We start from the raw sequence: 19,377 nt of genomic DNA on the forward strand, positions 1-19,377 counted from the left end.
CATTCAAATATAGAAGTATTCCTTAATTTTACTATCCACTCTGAGTTAGGTATAATAACAAGAACTTTACTCACACAGCCCATTTTTATACCTATGAGGTAGACATTTCTATTCTCTTTTACAGACTGAAGAAACTGAGATTTAGAGGTGTTAAATAATTGCCTACTATTACACTGACGTTGAGTGGCAGAACAGGGATTTAAAATTGGATATAGAGTCTAACTTCAAAGTCTGTGTTCATAATATTTTATGGTATTTTAAGTACATTTGCACCCATTTCAAAAAGCAGTTATCTCAGTACCTGACCAGCAACAAACAAGCTACTTTTATCTAAGATAATTCTGAAACCAGCAAAGCAGTTTAGAGCTTGTCCTAACAGTAGGTAATGTTAAGAAATACAGTGTCCTACTTAGGCTTGCCTAACCCTATTTATCCTGGATCTCTTCCAACATCTCTGACAGCCAGTTTGAGCTATTAATCTCTGAACTTCTATTATCTCATGGGTTAAATTTCACAATGGAATTCGAATACCTCCAAGGTCCTTTGCTTATGTCAGCATCTATTATCTATTTTCTTTTCCCTTGGTTGGTGTATATTCCTGTATTACTCGCCTAGTAACAAGTATTCTTTGAGTTTGTGCTCTGGCGTTTCTTTCACATGTCTTATCTCTCTGTCCCACTGCCTCTTTTTTTTTTTTTTTTTTAATCCGACCCTCTTTCCACTGCAAGGGCTTCCTCTCTCATGTGCAGAGTAACAATACCTAAGTCTGTATACTTTCTCACCCTAAATCAACATCCAATGGCCTCTAGCTTTTAAAAGTTCTCCTTATCATTTTCTTAGAAATATTTCTACAGTTAATGGTCTGCTTTTGAATTATATTATGCCTGCTTCTCATTCTGTCTTCTATCCTTTCTACTGCATTTGAAACTGTTCTTTCATAGTTAACAGTGGCCTGCGAAATGCTAAGTCCAATTGGCTTTTTTCCCTTTTTTCCATTTACTTAATATTTCTGTAAGCATTAGCACTGGAGTCACCTTTTCCTTTTAAGAAAACTCTACTCTTTTAGACTCTCACAAATTTCTGAATCTTCTCCTAAATTTCTAAACACTGGTTTTCAGTATTCTTGATTATCAGTTCTATGTAATCCTTCAAAGAAGTAAAGGCAGGGAGATTCATATAGCTCTACCTTGACCCTAAACCTCTAAAGAAGGCTACATTTAGAAAGAAGTTCCTGCTTCTACCTCTAATCTTTTACCATCACCAAAGGGGGAGGATTGAAGGGATATTTTTCCTTGTTGATAAACTCCTTCTAATGCAGACAAGTTAACAGAACAATAGGTAGTTCTTCCATGTAGTACAAATAGTCACTAGCTGTTCACATGTGAAGAGGGCTTCTCAAATGTGTGGAAAGGATATATATTTTTCCTACAGTCATTTGAAAGTAGACACATAATTTGAAATTACAATATTCCAATATTTACTTTTTCCTCCTGATTTATACTGATCAGAAAGCTACTTTGAAAATTTAAGCACACTGTTTCTATTTCTACATTTTCATATCTTTTTCTCCAGAGTAGTTTCATTTTTCTTCTCTCTCCTAGTATCTGTTACACAGAGAGTGATGCATTTCCATTCTGAAATCCTTATTGTGTCACCTGGACCAGATATTCCACAGTGATTTGATCAAGAAGCAGATAAATCATCTGTGATTGATAATGGGGTTATATGCTGTCAACGGAAAATGAATTATGATAAAGAAAGATTGGCCCTGTTGAGCTAGATGGCAGGTATTGTGGGGCTTAATGTTGTATAAATACAAAGCCCTATGATTTTAGAGTTTTATGTAGTCGTGCCATAAATCACGACACAAAACATTTCTTTATTTCACAGATCATGCACACACATAACTTTTTGTCATTTGACAGACACATTTCAAGTTTCTACTGTGTTTCTGTGAACCAAATGTGTCCCGCTCTTACATACAGCTGAGGAGAGGGGAATGATATTTCAACAAGCCATACACCAGCGTCCTAAAGAACTAGATCCTCCCCCAAATCTGAAGGTATTAACTCAGCAGTCACTCTACCCACCACCACTTATCAGAAGTTTAATGCTGTTGTGATTTCTATTATCACACATTAATTTGGTCTGTTCTTGAACATCATAAATATTAGATCATTCTTATGCGTGGCTTCTTTTACTCTTCATATCTTTGACATTCATTTATGTTGTTGTACATATCAGTTGTTCTTTCATTTTCATTGCTGAGTACAAGATTCCATTGTACGAATATACCATACATTGTTTAACCATTGTCCTTCTGATGGAAGTTTGGCTTATTTACATTTTTTGACTGTTAAATAAAGCTACTAGGAACATCCCTTTAAGTCTTTTTGTAGATATACTTGGACACATATAGGAGTGGACATATATAGGAGTGGAATTGCTGGGTGATGGAGTAGTTGTATGCTTAACAATATAAGAAATTGCCATAGTGTTCCATAGTGGCTATACCATTTTACATTCCAACCAGTACTATATGAGAATTCCTACTGTTCCACATCCTTGCTAATTCTTGGTATTGTCAATCTATTTGAATTTATCCATTCTGACAGTATGAAGTGATATCTGGATGTGATTTTAAGTTAAACATCCCTGTTTGAAAAATGATGTTGATAACATTTTTTTCATCTATTTATTGGCCATTTGTATATCTTCTGAAGTATGTGCTCAAGTGTTTTGTTTTATGTTCTAAAGTATGAGATATATTCACCTCTCTATATGATCATTTTTATCCTTTCTTTAGACATACATGTATTTTATTTTAGTGGACTAGAGAAGCTCCTTCTTACCTAGTTTCACAATTCTTTTGTTATTTCCTTTGAAGTCAGGGAGTACAAACAAAGAAGGAAGTAGGAAAGGTAGCCATAGCATTATCTTAGAATTGAAAGGCTGATTTTAGGCATTGTATGAGTTATAGAACTCTCTGTATACTACTATGCTTGATCAAATATCAGATGTCCCTGGTAGAGCCAGCTTGCACCAAGAGATTTGAGTTGACCTTGAAATAATGAAATGTAATTTCAATCTATCTCATTCAGTCCCCAAATAGTAGTTTCTGAAATAGAATTCTATCAGATTTATTTAGTTACATAGAAAAATATATTTCTAGTTCTTAAAAGATATTTCTAACAGAATCAGATTATTCAAATCACCAAAGAAAGAAATTAATTTTAATCTTCATTTCAGACAATCAAAATCTACAAATTTCCTTAGTCTTCTCTGAATGGTAAATTAGCTTTTACATAGGATGTACTTACTTCAAGGGGTTAATTTAAAATTAATGCACAGTGTAATTAAATACCTTTTTGTATAACAAGCAATCCTAAACTTCAGCCCACAAGCGCTTTCATAGTAATGATCTTATTAAGCATATTTGACCATTAGGATTATACACAAGACATGTTAATGAGAAAGTGGCATAAACAAATGTAACCTTTCTTCATTAGACCATCAACTGGAGAGATATCTATTTGTTCTACTTATCAATTTTCATTATGGACATGTCTTGATAATGACTTTCTCTTACACTAAAAAAAAATGAATAGACTATTGAATAGTCAGTTCTATAAGTTTAACCATCTTACTAACTTATTAATATTTCTTTCCTGTTTCCTGTTTCCTAGATTTATTGCTGAGCAATCAGTCTTTATGACGACCTCGAATCTAAATCAAGCATGTTATGCTTGATTTGATAGGGTAATTTCAGCACTGCTAGAATGGACACTAAATTTTTGTCAATCTCCCTCTGTGTCCTTGGTTAGTTCATTAAATTTTCAGATGGATGAGTAACTTCTTCTATTAAGTTGATATTCTACTCATTGAGAGTGGAGGAAGAAAGAGCTAATTAAGAGTAGGAAAGTCCTTTTAATGCCAACAAGTATAAAATAAATGGTAAATTGAATAGTGTTAAACCTACATGATTATGAAATTCAATTAGTTACAATGTTCATTTTACTTTTTACCCAAAAGTAGTTACCATTTGGTTACACAAGACAAACAATACAGAAAAAGTATTGATTCTGGATATAATCAGATTATTCTTAACTTTAGCCAAGAATAAAAAGGGAGGAGAAGGCTTGATGAAAATTGTAAGAAGCTCAAGATATAAGACATTATTCATTATACTAATGTTGATAATTATTAGCATATAAAGTATGAGTTTTTGACACTTTATAAATACTTAGGTCGATTTCATGTATTCACTGTTTAACTAAACTTCATACTTTCCCCAAAATAGTCTGAGTTTTATTTCTATTGTTTTCTCATTGCCACCCTAACTCCAAGGCTAGTGACTATTTTAAGAGTAAACCTTATTCCTGATAAAAGTAATGAGCTCAGAAACTCTAACTAAAGAAATGAGCTATGGTCATTTGCCTGGCCACAGAAATTTATATGGCACAATCTGTAACAATAAAAAACTGAGAGAAGTTTACCAGAATTTCTGTGGAATAAATTTATATTTTAAAAATATTTTAAGAGTGATATACCATAAAAAGTAAAAGTTCTCTTTATTTATTGATGACTCAAGATATTGTGGTGTATTATCGTGAATCTTGAACTAGCTACAGATAGTTGCCATAATGAGAGATGCCAATGATTAAGACAAAAATTAATAAAATAGGAAACTAGCAAACACTAGAGCCAACCAAAGAAAGCAAAACATATTCACAAATCTTTATTTTAACTGGCCAAGAAAATAAGAGAAAAAGCACACAATAAATAACCAAGAAAGAAAGAAGGGATGCTACTGCATACTCTACAAAAATTAAAAGACTATTAAGGAAACAATATGAACACTTTATGGGAACAAGTGAGAACACTTAAATAAAAGATACAAAATGTAAAAAGGTACAAATTACCAAAATTTACTGAAAAGGATTAGAAAATATGAATAGACCTACAATGAAATGACAAATTGAATTAGTAATATAAAATCTTCCTAAAAAAGAACTCCCAGGCCCAGATGACTTCATTGGTGAATTCTGTTATATTTTTGAAGAATAAATCACATCAATCCTTCACAAAATTTTTCAAAAATAAAAAGAAGAACATGTCCCAACTTATTCTATGCTCCTAGTATTACTCTAATATCAAAGTCTGACAAATAAAAAGCAAGAAAATAAAAGAGCAGAATAAATAAAAATGGCCTTCATAAATATAGATATAAAAATCCTTAGTAGAAAAATAATAAAAAGAAAAAAGAATTTGCAGCATCACCTAGTGGGATTTATGACAAGAATGCAAGATTTTCTTAATGGTTAAAATTCAGGAAGTACAACTTATAGTTAGGATGAAGCACAACAACCACAGGGTCATTTCAACAGACAATTGCATTTGGCAAAATCCAATTTGCATAAAAAAGTATTAAGAAACTAAAAATAAAGAGAACTTCCTGAACCTGAAAAAGAAATCTATGAAAAATCTAGACTTAATGAAGTAAGACTGATACTTTCTTTCTAAGATTGGGAAAAAGATAACATGTTCATTCTTGCTACTTCCATTCGACATTGAAATGGAGGTTCCAAGCAGTGCTATACATCAACTTAAATATTATAAATTTATACATACATATGTTTTTATATATAAACATATATAAAGACTGAAAAGGAAGAAGTAAAACTATCTTCTATCTTCATTAATATACAATTAATACAGTATTTGTAAAACCTGAAAGAATTCTCTTTCCCTCTCACTCATTCATCACCTCATTCATAACAGCATTACAAAAAGCATGAAATACTTAGAAATAAATTTATGAAAAACTAATGCAAGATGAACTCTGAAAACCAGAAAATATTGCTGAGAAAATTAATTACTAATTAAATGAAGAAACATTTCAAGTTCTTAGATTGGAAGACTCAATATTTTAATAAAATGATACTGCACAGTCTTTTACAGATGTAATGCAATTGCTACAAAAATCACATCAGACTTCATATTTTTATAGAATTTGAATACCTAAATTTAAAATGAATAAAGAAATACAAGGAACTTGGAATAGCCCCTCAAAATTTTTTAGAAAGAATAACAACATTGGAAGATCTAAACTACCCCATATGAAAACTTCTTAAAGCTACAGTAATCAAGATAAGGTAGTATTAGCATAAGAACAGGCACATAAATCAATGGAACACAATTGAGAGCCCAGAAATAAATTCTTATATGTGTTCAATTGATTCTGAGCAAAAAGAAATTCAAAGGGGAAAACATAATTTTGCTTTTATAAAAATGGTGCTAAGATAGTTTGGTTAAAAAAAAATGGTTCCAGAACAACTAGATAACCATAAAATAAAAACCTACTACAATTCCCCAAGTGCAACAAGAAAGACCAAAAAAGAACGAAGGTCCAAAAATAAGCCCTTGATACTAATGACTATGCTTATGAGCCTGTGCACCTTAAATAAAAACAAGGCCTAAAGCTGCAGGGTGCCTAAGAGCTACCTCTTGAGAGCCTCCGTGTTGCTCAAATGTGGCCAGTCTTGAAGTCAAACTCAGCATGTAAATGTGTTGTCTTCCCCCCAGTATGGGGCATGACTCCTGGGGATTAGCCTCCCTGGCACTGAGAGATTACTACCATATACCAGCTGATGATGTAACTAGAAAATGACCTTGAATAAAAGGGTCAACTCGGACCAGCAGAATATCTCAATCTACATATAATACCAGGAGTTAAAAATGCTTTTTGACCTGAATCAAAGGGGGAAATGGAAAGGACAAATGAGTTTATATGGCTATGAGTCTCCAAAAAGAGCCAGGAGGTTATCAGAGGGGTCATCCTTATGCACACCTCAGCAGAGTCCCAGAGACAGATAAAATAGATACAACACTGGGTATTGGTTCTTCTGAGGTCTACAGAGACCCACAGGTTCTATGGCCATGGCCAAAGGAGTTCAGTGCCATGTCAGTTTGCCCTACTTTGGAGTTTGTGTTTCTGTGTGATGGAGCTGGACTCAGATGTGATCTTTGTTCACAAACCTCTCCTGTTACTTTTACCAGAACTGTAGTTGTTGATGGTGTTTAATATATACCCAGGGGACCTGAATCTCTGGACTGACCATGTGATAGTCAGGCCCTGAGCCTCAACAGACTCCAGCTCCTACGCTCTGGTTTATTGGCCCTACCCCACTCAGCTAACATGGAGTTGAAGAAGGTCAACCACCACACCAGGGAGCCAAGAGTACCTACAACTGAAAGCAGGAGGATTGCATCCAGCATCCATGTGGAATCTAAGACCCCTCTTGATATAGATGTGGAGTAGACATAACCATTCCAAGGTCCACAGGATGGGGCAATAGAGTGTGGATTAGAGTGGACTTACTGATATTCTATTCATGGACTATTGTGATTGGTAATCGAAGAAAATGTGGCATTGGTGTGGGGAAAGTGGCCATGGTGGCTGCTGGGGGTAGGGTATGGGAGGAAGAGATGAGATGTGGGGGCATTTTCGGGACTTGGAGTTGTCCTGGGTGGTGCTGCAGGGACAGTTATCGGACATTGTATGTCCTCCCATGGCCCACTGGGTCGAATGTGGGAGAGTGAGGGCTATGATGTGGGCCATTGACCATGAGGTGCAGCAGTGCTCAGAGATGTATTCACCAAATGCAATGAATGTCTCGTGATGCTGGAGGAGATTGTTGTTATGGGGGGAGGAATGGGGTGATGGGGGTGGGGGTATATGAGGACCTCATATTTTTTTAAAGTAATATTAAAAATATAAATAAAGACCAAAAAAACCCTACTGCCTTAACTGACAATGTCTACAAAATTCAACTAAAAATGGATCATTTTCCTAAACATAAGAGCTAAAATTATAAAACTTCTTAAAGAAAATATAGGAGAAATCCTTCATGACCATGGATTGGGTAAATAGTTGTAAGATATGATACCAAAGGCACAAGCCATTAACAGGAAAGCTGATAAAATGAACTTCATCAAAAATAAAATGTGTTCTTCAAATACACTCAGAAAGTGAAAAGGCAAGACACAGACTGGGAGAAAATGTCTGAAAGTTAAATATCTGATAAAGGAGTTGTATCCAGACTATATAAAGATCTCTGACAACTCAATATGAAGAATAAAAACAAGGCATTATAGTGAGTATAACGAACACTGCTAATTTATAAATAAGATTGTGGCTGAAAGAGGTAGTTTGTGGATGTAATATTTCAATTGAAAGGAAGTAGGCAATAATTTAGGGACTGTAGAGCAGTGATTCTGGTGGTGGATGAAGATTGTCATTAATAGTATAAATATAAGAATGTTCTTCTTTTACAAAGTATTAAGAATATGGTGATACCTGGGAAAATTACAACGAATATAAATTATGGGCCATAGTTAACAGTAATAATGTAACATTTTTGCCTCAAATGGCAGAGAAGATATATCAATTCTAATGAAATTGGAGGAATAAGGAGGTATGGGATTTTTCCTCTCAGAGTAATGAAACTGCTCTAAAATTGACTGAGGTGATGGCAGCACAACTCTGTGATGAAAATGAGAGTTACTGAGTGGACACTTTGAAGGGATTGTACAAAACAATGGGACTATAAAACACAGGGAATCCAGTGGTAGAAGATGGACTGTGGTTAACAGAAAAAATGAGAATGTTCTCTCATGACCTAAAACAAATTAATAATAATAATAATAATAATACAGTGCATTTATAATCAGGTGGGTTGGAGGAAAAGTACAACAACTGTAAGATATGGACTGTAGTTAGTAGTAATATATATATATATATATATATATTTTTTTTAGTTTAAAAAATCTATTGAAGTATGTCAGTCATACATACTTCATACATAAACAATAAGTGTACAGTAATAGTTGTGAACTTACAAAACAAACATATATACCATCATACAGGACTCTCACACCTCACCCTACCTCTAATACCTTACATTGTTGTTAAACCTTTTTAACTAATGATAAAAGAGCATTGTCAAAATATTACTAACCAAAGTATTTTCCCCCAACCCTCCCATTATTTTCTTTATATCATTTATATATGAACATACATAAACAATAAGTGTATAGTAAAAGTTGTGAACTTAAAAAGCAAATATGCATAACATCACACAGGGGTCCCATACATCAACCCTCCACCAACATCTTGCATTGTTGTGAGATGTTTGTTACAAATTATGGAAGAATACTGTCAAAATCTTACTACTAATTATAGTCCTTATCTTATATTTGGTGCATTTTACCCCCAACTCACCCTATTGTTATTTTTTAAATATATTTTTTATGACAGAAGTTGTAAACATATAATATAATCATGCACATGTTTAGAGTTTCCAAACAACACCCCTCTATCAACACACCACACTGTGATGGAATATTTGTTATAAATAATATAATATCTTCAAATATAATATCATCTGATTATTATGACATCCCTAGTGTACATTTGGCATGCATTTTCCATACTGCCCCATTATCAACACAGTACGTCTCTGGCATTGATGCAAGAATATTATATTATTACTGCTAACCACAGTTGGTAGGTCACGCCAGTTGTATCTTTCCCATGCTTCTCCACATTCCCATCACCCTGCAATAGTAATATACATTTGTTCTAGCTAACAAAGGACACTTGTAGACTGAACCGTCAACTTCAATTCTCATCCACCTCTTGGTTTACTGTGCTATTCTGCTCCTAGAATATTCTCTAGCATTCTGTTAATTGGCATTTACATACTTAGACTACTATTTTCAGTAACATCCCCATTTATAAATTAGCTGTTACTATATGTTACCATCCACTCTATACATTTCCATACTTTTACAATAAAGCTAATTAAAATTCCCACATACATTAAACATCAGTAGTCCATTTCCTTATCTCCTTTAAGAATCCACTACCTACCACCAGGCCTTGAAGATATTTTCCAATAATTTCTTCTAGAAACTTTATGTTTATTGCTTTCATTTTTAGGTTTTTGATCTATTTTGAGTTAATTTTTAGATAAGGTGTAAGATAGGGGTCCTCTTTCCTTCTTTTGGGTATGGATATCCAGTTCTTTTCAAACCATTTGTTTTGAATGGACTGTTCTGCCCAAGTTGTGTGGGTTTGACAGGCTAGTCAAAAATCACTTGACCATACATGTGAGGGTCTATTTCCAAGCCATCAATTTGGTTCCATTGGTCTATGTGTCTGTCTTTATGCCAGTGCCATGCTGTTTTTACCACAATAGCTAGGTAATATTATTTAAAGTCCCTAAGTGAGAGTCCTCCAACTTTGCCTTTCCTTTTTAAGATGTTTCTGGCTATTTGGTGTCTCTTACCCTCTCAAATAAATTTAATAATAATGTTTCCCATTTTTTAAAAAAGTGTTGGCAGAATTTTTATAGGGATTGCATTAAATCTGTTTATCAATTTGGGTAGAATTGGCATCTTAATGATATTTAGTCTTCCAATCCATAAGCATGGAATGTTCTTCCAATTATTTAGGTCATTTTTTATTTTTTATTTTTGGCAATGCATTACTGTGTTCTGAATACAATTGCTTTACACCCTTGGTTAAGTTTATTTCTAAATATTTGATTCTTTTAGTCACTATTGTAAATGGATTTCTTTCCTGACATCCTCCTCAGATTGTGCATTACTAGCGTCTAGAAACACCATTGATTTTTGTTCATTGATCTTGTATCCTGACACTCTACTCTTTGTTTGTTTGCTTTTGGAGACCATATCTTCATGATCATAGATCTTTTCTTCTGCCTCCTCATTCTGAGGTTATATACCACCAGTGTATTTTTAATTTCATTCATTGTGACTTTCATTCCCATAAGATGTATTTTTCTATGTATGCTTTCAGGTTCTTCTATGTGCTCTCCCAGTGTGTTCTTAATATTTTTAATCTCTTTAGTCATCTCATTGAATTTATTAAGGAAAATTTTTTGAACATCTATGATTAGTTGTCTCAACTCCTTTATGTCATCTGGAGACTTATACCTTTGACTGGGCCATATCTTCCTGTTTCTTGGTATGGATTGTAATTTTTTATTAGTGTCTTGGCATTCTGGTTTACTAGATGTATTTATTCTGGGTGCAGTTTCTCTCTTTAGTTTAGGGCTTTCTTACCCTTTCTCCCTTACCTTTTGTGCAGTAGGAGCTGAAGATAAAGTTGGTACTGTAAGCTGTGGAGGGTGAACCTGCTCGTATTGCCCCAGGAACCAATGAAGCTTCTCTCACCTTTCTCCTCTGTCAGGGGTAGGGACAGAGCCATAGCTGTGTGTAATAATCCAGGTTGTGCAAGACAAGACTGTCTATTGTAGCACAGGGAGACTGAAGAATCTTCATGCCCCTTCCTCCCATGCCTGGAGCAGGATGAAATTGCAGGTGTGGGCAGCAATCTATGCTGTGTGGGTCCAAAATGACTGCAGTTGCCCTGGTAGACTGATGGATGTATCATTGGCTCCCTTCCTTCCTAGTCAGGGGTAGGGCTGATCCTTCCAGAGTGCCCCCAAATCTAATCCATGTGGGTCACATGTACCTGCAGTTACTCTGAAAGGCTGAAGTACTTTCCCTTCCATCTTTTAGGGGTGAGGATGGAACCACAGGCTACCAACAATTCAGTCTGTGTAGGTTTAAAGTGCCTACCATTACCAGGAGAGGCTGAGTAAACACCAACCCCTTCCTTCCCTGATGGGGCATTGGAGTGGATCCACAGGGATCTAACTGTTCAGTCTATGTAGGCCAAATATGCCTGCTGTTGTTCAGAGAGACTGAGGAAACACTAGTTCCCTCCTATCCTATAGGAGATGGGAGTGGATCCACAGCCACTCAAGAGTCCATTCTATGTAGGCCAAAAATACTTGCTGCTCTCCGGAGAGGCTTAGGAAATGTCAGCCCTCTTCTATCCTATTAGAGGGTGGGGGTAGAACCACAGGCACCCAACAGTCCATCTGTGCAGGTTCAAAGTGCCTGCCATTGCCCAGAAAGGCTGAAGAAACACTGCCCCCCTTTTATCTTATTCAGGGATGGGAATGGAGCTACAGAATCCAACTATTCAGGCCTTGTGGGCCAAAAGCATCTGCAGTTATCCAGAGAGGATGGTGAAATTCCACCCCTTCTTGTCCTACTGGGGATGGGAGTGGAGCCACAGCCAACCCATCAGTTGAATTCTTGCAGCCTAAAATTGCCTGCAGTTTTCCTGGGAGGTTGAGGAAACATCAGCTCCCTCCTATTCTATTGGGGAGTGTAGGTGTATCCACAGGTACTTACCAGTCCAGTCCATGCCAGCCAAAAGTGTCTCCTGGTGCCTGGAAAGGCTGAGAAAACTCAGATCCCCTCCCATTCTACTGAGGGGCAGGGATGGAGATACAGGTGTCTGAGTACCCCATCTGTGTAGGCTGAAAGCTCATGCGGTTGCCTAGAGAGGTTGAAGAAACATTAGCCCTCTCTTATCCTATGGTGGTAGAGGAGTGGAAATGGAATCCAAAGTGCTCCACAAACCAGTTCATGCAGCCCAAATGTGCCTACAGTTGCCCAGAGAGGCCAAGTAGATCCAGCTCCTCTCTTATCTGTTGAGATATGTGGATGGAGCCCTAGGTATCCAACTATTCAGTCTGTGCCAACCAAAACTGCCTTCAGTTGCACAGAGAGGCTGGTGCAAGTCCTCCCAGCTTCTTTCCTGCCAGAGGTTGTGCTGGAACCTAGTCTAGAGTTGCAATCAAATATGGGTGGAAAGAAGCCAGTCCTACCTTCACTGATTTTTAATCAGCCTCTCTTGCTTCTTGCTGGGGGCAGAGTTAAAAGGGAAGCTTCCAGCCCCTTTCCGACTTGGACAGATTCAAACTTTAGCTCTTCTTAGGATTATATTTTAGCTAGCCAAATTTACTAATCAGTAGCTGAAGTTGGTGGCCAACTCTCTTCCTCTCCCACATTTGGGAAATGGAGCTTCCAACTCAAGCCACGGAATAGCTCCCAAAGTGGCTTGTGCCGCCAGTGGGGGTGGGCACAGCCCTCTGTGGTGTGGCATGCTCTACTCATAAATCTTCACTACAGATGGGCAGGCTCCTTCTTCTACTCTTTTAAGGATGTTGCAGGATTCTCTTCTGGGCTCTTGGCCCCACCCAAACAGGTGACTTAGATAGCTCTATTTAGATTACTAAACACCCTATAGGACAAGCTGACTCTTAGAATGTCTTTCTCTGCTTCCATCTTGGCCCCATCCCCCAAAATTATTTTATTTTAATATTGTTATATTTGCACAGCATTTTAAATGTTTATAAAGGATGTACATACACATGTACCACTAGATGGAGATTTAGACATATACTTTTATGAAAACCATTTCCAATAAGAAAAATGGATGATAGCATAACCGGTCTTGTACAAGGAAGAAATAAGGTACAGGACTAGTCCAAGGTTATGCAGTGTACAAGAGGAGAAGTTGCAATCAGAATCCTGAAAAGTGACTCTTCATCACATGTTCAGCACATGTCATGCCCATTAAAGCCTCTCTCTCTCTTTTCTACTTGCTTATTTAGTCCCCAAACTTTGTAATTTCTTTCATATTTTATATTATAGCTATATTTCTATATTCATTATAATGCATTTTATAATATGATCCTAATAGTTCTGATTATCTGTAGTATTTCTCATTTCAAACCATTGCCATATGCCAATTAAACTGAAATCTTATGATGCACATGGTAAACTATAAGACATAATCTCTGTATTGATCTTCTGAAAGCTAGTTTTAATCCTGCCTTTCAGCTGTTCAAAGACTTGCAATGGATTTTTTTTTGGGAAAAAATGCATGATTTAGACTGTCATTTAAAATATTCTGCAATTTTTTCCCAACCTACATTTCTAATGTATCTCCTATGATGATCATTTAACTATATAAAACCTTTATTCTGGCTAGTCTATTTTCACTGATGTCTTCTAAATATGTCTCTTGTTTTGTTTTTCTGTTTAAGTCCCCATTTTGGGGTCCCTCTCACTCTTTTCTCCTGAACTCTTCCTCTCTTTCAATTTTAGTGGAGCATTATTCAAACCTTTCCAAACCAAATGCAATGAATGTCTCATGATGATGGAGGAGATTGTTGTTCTGGGGAGAGGAGTGGGGTGAGGGGGATGGGGGGTATATGGTCACCTCATGTTTTTTGAATGTAATATTAAAAAAAGAAAGAAAGAAAAAAATCTTAAAAAAAAAAAAACCTATCCAATTTCTCCATTAAAGCATTTTTGGTGATAAAAATAAGAATATATACCGGCATTGACTTTCTAGACTATTTATACATTTCACATACATGTGAATATTTAAGACTTATTATTGTCATGTCTGTCTGAATTGTTAAGTAAAAGTAGACAAACATTATCTCATATTACCTACAGCAACTTAAAATGCCTACTTTAGAGCTGTGCACATATTATGGTTAGTAAATACTGTGGTGAATGTAAGAACTTCTTGGTGTTCTCAAGACTTCTAGTGGCCATAGTAGAATGACTACAACTGGTCAATTTAGCAGGATCATGGAACCTGGGAGCACCTAGATTATAGTTTCGGCATTAAGAACAGTCACCTCAGGCTTAAAAATTCTCAACATGTCTGTTGCTTCAAAGGTAGAGATTGTCTGAGATTTTTTTCCCCCCATTAGTTAGACTGATTTTCTTGACTATTCTAAAAGTGAAACTCTCATGAAGTAAAGAAAACTAGGATTATTTTGAATGTTTTTGAGTATGGAAACAGTTTACATCAATCTGCAAGTTTCTAGTAACCATATCTGAAACATGGATGCCTTCTCTGTAGAAATACTTAGAAAGCTGGGATAACTTACATATTCAGAGTAATCACAGTCATAGCACATCAAGAGGTTCTAGGGTTAGTTCAGATTCTAGACTGTTGTCTATAGAGTAGATATTCAGCTTTTGATAGTAATAAAGTATTTGAATTAGACATTTTTCTCACAGTGAATGCGTATATAGCATACAAAAAATACTAAGTAACTATACTTCCTTTTTTTAAATTAACCTCTGTACAAATATGTAAAGTTGTAAATCAGTCATGAATTTTTAAAATCAATGGTAATTATTCTACTAATTTTTGGATTAAATAATATTTTCCTGTGTTCTTAGAAACTAATTTTGACAAGTGTTTGACTCAGTCTCACTTATACTTGAGTCTCACTTATATCTGAGACATCTTTAGCTATCATATACACTATTTTTGGATCTGTAACTCCTTTTTTTTAAGATTTAATTTTTATTTATTTATTTCCTTCCCCCCACCCCCACCCCAGTTGTCTGCTCTCTGTGTCCATTCACTGGGTGTTCTTCTGTGACTTCCTCTATCCTTATCAGTGGCACCGGGAATTTGTGTTTCTTTTTGTTGCGTTATCTTGTTGTGTCAACTCTCTGTGTGTGTGGTGCCATTCTTGGGCAGGCTGCACTTTCTGTCACACTGGGCGGTTTTCCTTAGGGGGCGCACTCCTTGTGCGTCGGGCTCCCCTACATAGGCGACACCCCTGTGTGGCATGCACTCCTTGCACGCACCCATCAGCACTGCGCATGGGCCAGCTCCACACAGGTCAAGGAGGCCCTGGGTTTGAACTGCCGACCTCCCATGCGGTAGGCAGATGCCCTATCCATTGAGCCAAGCCCACTTCCCTGTAACTCTTTATTGGATAGGCATAGTAGCATCAAATCATTTCTTTCCCTGTTAATGAAACAAGGGATCTTTGTACTTTGAGAAAAATTGATTTGAGGTTTTCTTTTTTTCTGAACTTTATGAAATTCACTTTAATATTTATTTTTCTGCTTTAAGAGATCTGACTGGTACTGAATTAAATAAAAAATGACAAATTTAGAAAAGAAATAATAGAAGCAGACATTACACTGTTTGGAGTTTTCGTCATGTAGAGTGAACACTCATTCTCTATGCATTTGTTGCTTCTAATCAAACAACTATCTCACAAGTACAACTACATAGAACAGATGGCAAAACCTTTGCACATTAGACTTTATATCTGAAAAAGAGACACTTTATTTTAAAATTGCCACTTGGGAACATAAAGTGCTCTCATGAGGAAAACACATTTTATACTTTAAAGGCAGTCCATAAAATAAAGGCAGATGTTTAAAATGACTTCTTAATTAACACAAAACAAACATTTACCTACACTGTGGGGATGAAGCACTGCAATTAAGATGAACTCTTTAAAACATCTTGGGACATATTTTATGAAAACGGATACCAAACATTTTAGGATTTTCTGTCTTTCATTAAGAAAAGAATAATTATTCCATATAGCCACAATTCATTAATTTGCAACTATTATAAAATTAAAGCTGTTTTTGCTAGTTTGATTAAACACTTTTTTTTTGTAAAAATTTCCTTGAATCTAAAGCATGTTATAGTTGAGAACAAATATCATTTCCAAGTTCTTATATAATTAGTTTACCCCTTTAGCACTGAGCACTTTCATTACTCAAGGACATATTCATTAAGAGATTAGAGAGATGGTATTTCTCAAAACACCACACAAAAGGTGGGCAGGACAGACTGCTTATAAAACATAATCATAGCTATCATTCATGCTGAGGGAATCCTATGGAACTGACAGAAGCTGAAAAGAAACCCATTCTAAATTTCATTTTGGGGGGTCATATTTTTCTTTCTTTTTCTTTTTTTTTCAGTTTTATTTCAGGAGTTTATTTTGGAGACAAAGCATGTAAGAGACTGGTCATACTTGTTGGGGGTTGGGGTGAGACCTGGGAACACTTACAGACATTTTAACAGGGTTCAGTACTCAAGTTCTATAAACACAGTTAGTCAGCAGGCACCCAATTTCCTAGAAAGCAGGATGGTTCTGAATCCTCAGGCTCTCCCCTGGCCTCGCCCTGCTTCACCCTCAGCCCCTCATTTCTGGAAAGTGACTGAATCCTCTCTTCCCTCTCCCACTGCTGTAATATCTCGAAATAAATTTGTAAGAACATTTTAAGAGTAATAAAGTTCAAAATGTATGGGCATCAATGCATAATGTACCCCCAGGTTCCACTAATCTCAAGTTTTCTCTGCCATGTTGAAACCAAGAAGAACAAGGAAAAGACAGTGTCCTATTTGGGAAAGTTGAAATAAATAAAAAAAGAGATCATACAGAGAAAGAAGACCTTTAAACCCAGTTTGTCCTTATGCAACAAAAATAGTGACCAGCTGACTGGAAAAGGTTGACCTTCTCAAATGATAGAGATGGGTGGTCATCAACTGAAGCTTAAGATCATTACAGACTTTTTTTTTTTACTTGAAAACACTTGAAGATTTAAACTAAATTTCTAAGATATCTTTGCTCTTCATAGTTCAAGAAAATATCTTCAATTTTTTATTCTATTTGTATTATAGACATTGGTTTTGAAAATTAAAAGAAATGATTTTGAAACCCAGCTGGTAAATGTTAATTATAGAGAAAGGAAAATGCACCAGAGGACTACAATCTGGTGGATGATTCCTTGATTTAAAAAATTTTTTAAAAAATTAATTTATGGAAGTATATCACTAATACATAAACATACATAAACAATAAGTGTATAATAATAGTTGTGAACTAATAAAACAAACATATATTACATCATACAGGACTCTCATAACTCACCCTACCACCAATAACTTGATTATTGTTAAACCTTTATAACTGATTAAAGAGCATTGTCAAAATATTACTACTAACCAGTATTTTCCCCCAACGCTTCCTATTATTATTGTCTTTATGTCATTTATATAGGAACACACATAGTAAAAGTTGTGAAGTTACAAAGTAAACATGTATAGCATCATAAAGAGGTCTCATACATCACCCAACCACCAACACCTTGCATTGTTCTGAGATGTTTGTTATAAACTATGAAAGAATATTGTCAAAATCTTACTGCTAATCATAGTCCTTGTCTTACATTTGGTGTGTTTTTCCCCCTACCCACCCATTTATTAATTTTTAATACATTTTTATGACAGAAGTTGTAAACTTATAAAACAATCATACACGTGCAGAATTTCCAAACAACATCTCTCCATCAACACACCACACTGTGGTTGAACATTTGAAACAAATAAGAAAATATCTTCTGATTGTTACCATGTCCATAGTGTACTCTTGGCTGACATTTTCCATACTGCCTCAGCGCAGTACATCTTTAATATAAATGCAAAAATATTATATTATTACTAGGAATCACAGTCCATAGGTCACTCCAGCTGTACTTTTCCCATGCTTCGCATTCCCAACACCCTGCAATAATGATGTACATTTGCTCTGGCTCATAAAGGATACTCAACATCTGTAACATCAACCACAATTCTCATCTACCTCTTGGTGTACTGTGATATTCAATTTCTACATTATTCTCCAGGATTCTGTCAATTCGCATTTACACACATTTTCAGTCACATCCCCATTTATAAATTAACTGTTACTCACTATGTGTTACCATCCACTCTATACATTTCCACACTTTTACATAAAGCTAATTAAAACTTCTACATACATTAAACATCAGTACTCCATCTCAGATCTCCTCTTATCTCCTTTAAGAATCCACCACCTACCACCAGGTCTTGAAGATATTTTCCTACAGTTTCTTCTAGAAGTTTTATTGTTCTTGCCTTTTTTTTTTTTTAGGTTTTTTATTTATTTTGAGTTAATTTTTGGATAAGGTGTGAGATAGAGGTCCTCTTTCCTTCTTTCAGCTATGGATATCCAATTCTTTCAGCACCATTTATTGAATGGATTTTCTGCCCAAGCTGTGTGGGTTTCACAGGTTAGTCAAAAATCAATTGCCATACAAGTGTGGGTCTGTTTCTGAACCATAAATTTGGTTCCATTGTTTTACATGTCTGTCTTTAGGCCAGTATCATGCTGTTTTTACCACAACAAGATAATATGATTTAAAGTCTGGAGATGAGGGTTTCCTTTTCCTTTTTATGATGTTTCTGGCTATTCAGTATCCCTTACCCTTTCAAATAAATTTGATGATCATGTATTCATTTTTTTTTTAATGCTGGTGGAATTTTTATCGGAATTACATTGAATCTGTATATTAATTTGAGTCGAATTGACATATTAATGATAATTAGTCTTCCAATCCATGTTCATGGAATTTTCTTCCAGTTATTTAGGCCTTTTTTGATTTCTTTTAAAATCGAGTTGCAGTTTTCTGAATACAAGTGCTTTATTTACATTGTTGGTTAAGTTTATTCCTATTTGAGTTTTATTTGTCATATTTTATTTTCACCACTCTTTTAATACTTTTAGTTACTTTTATTGATACAATCTTCATTTTAGACTCTCTTCTAGGCCTCTCTCT

This window comes from Dasypus novemcinctus, chromosome 17, assembly GCF_030445035.2.
Source record: "Dasypus novemcinctus isolate mDasNov1 chromosome 17, mDasNov1.1.hap2, whole genome shotgun sequence".
Lineage (NCBI taxonomy): Eukaryota > Metazoa > Chordata > Mammalia > Cingulata > Dasypodidae > Dasypus > Dasypus novemcinctus.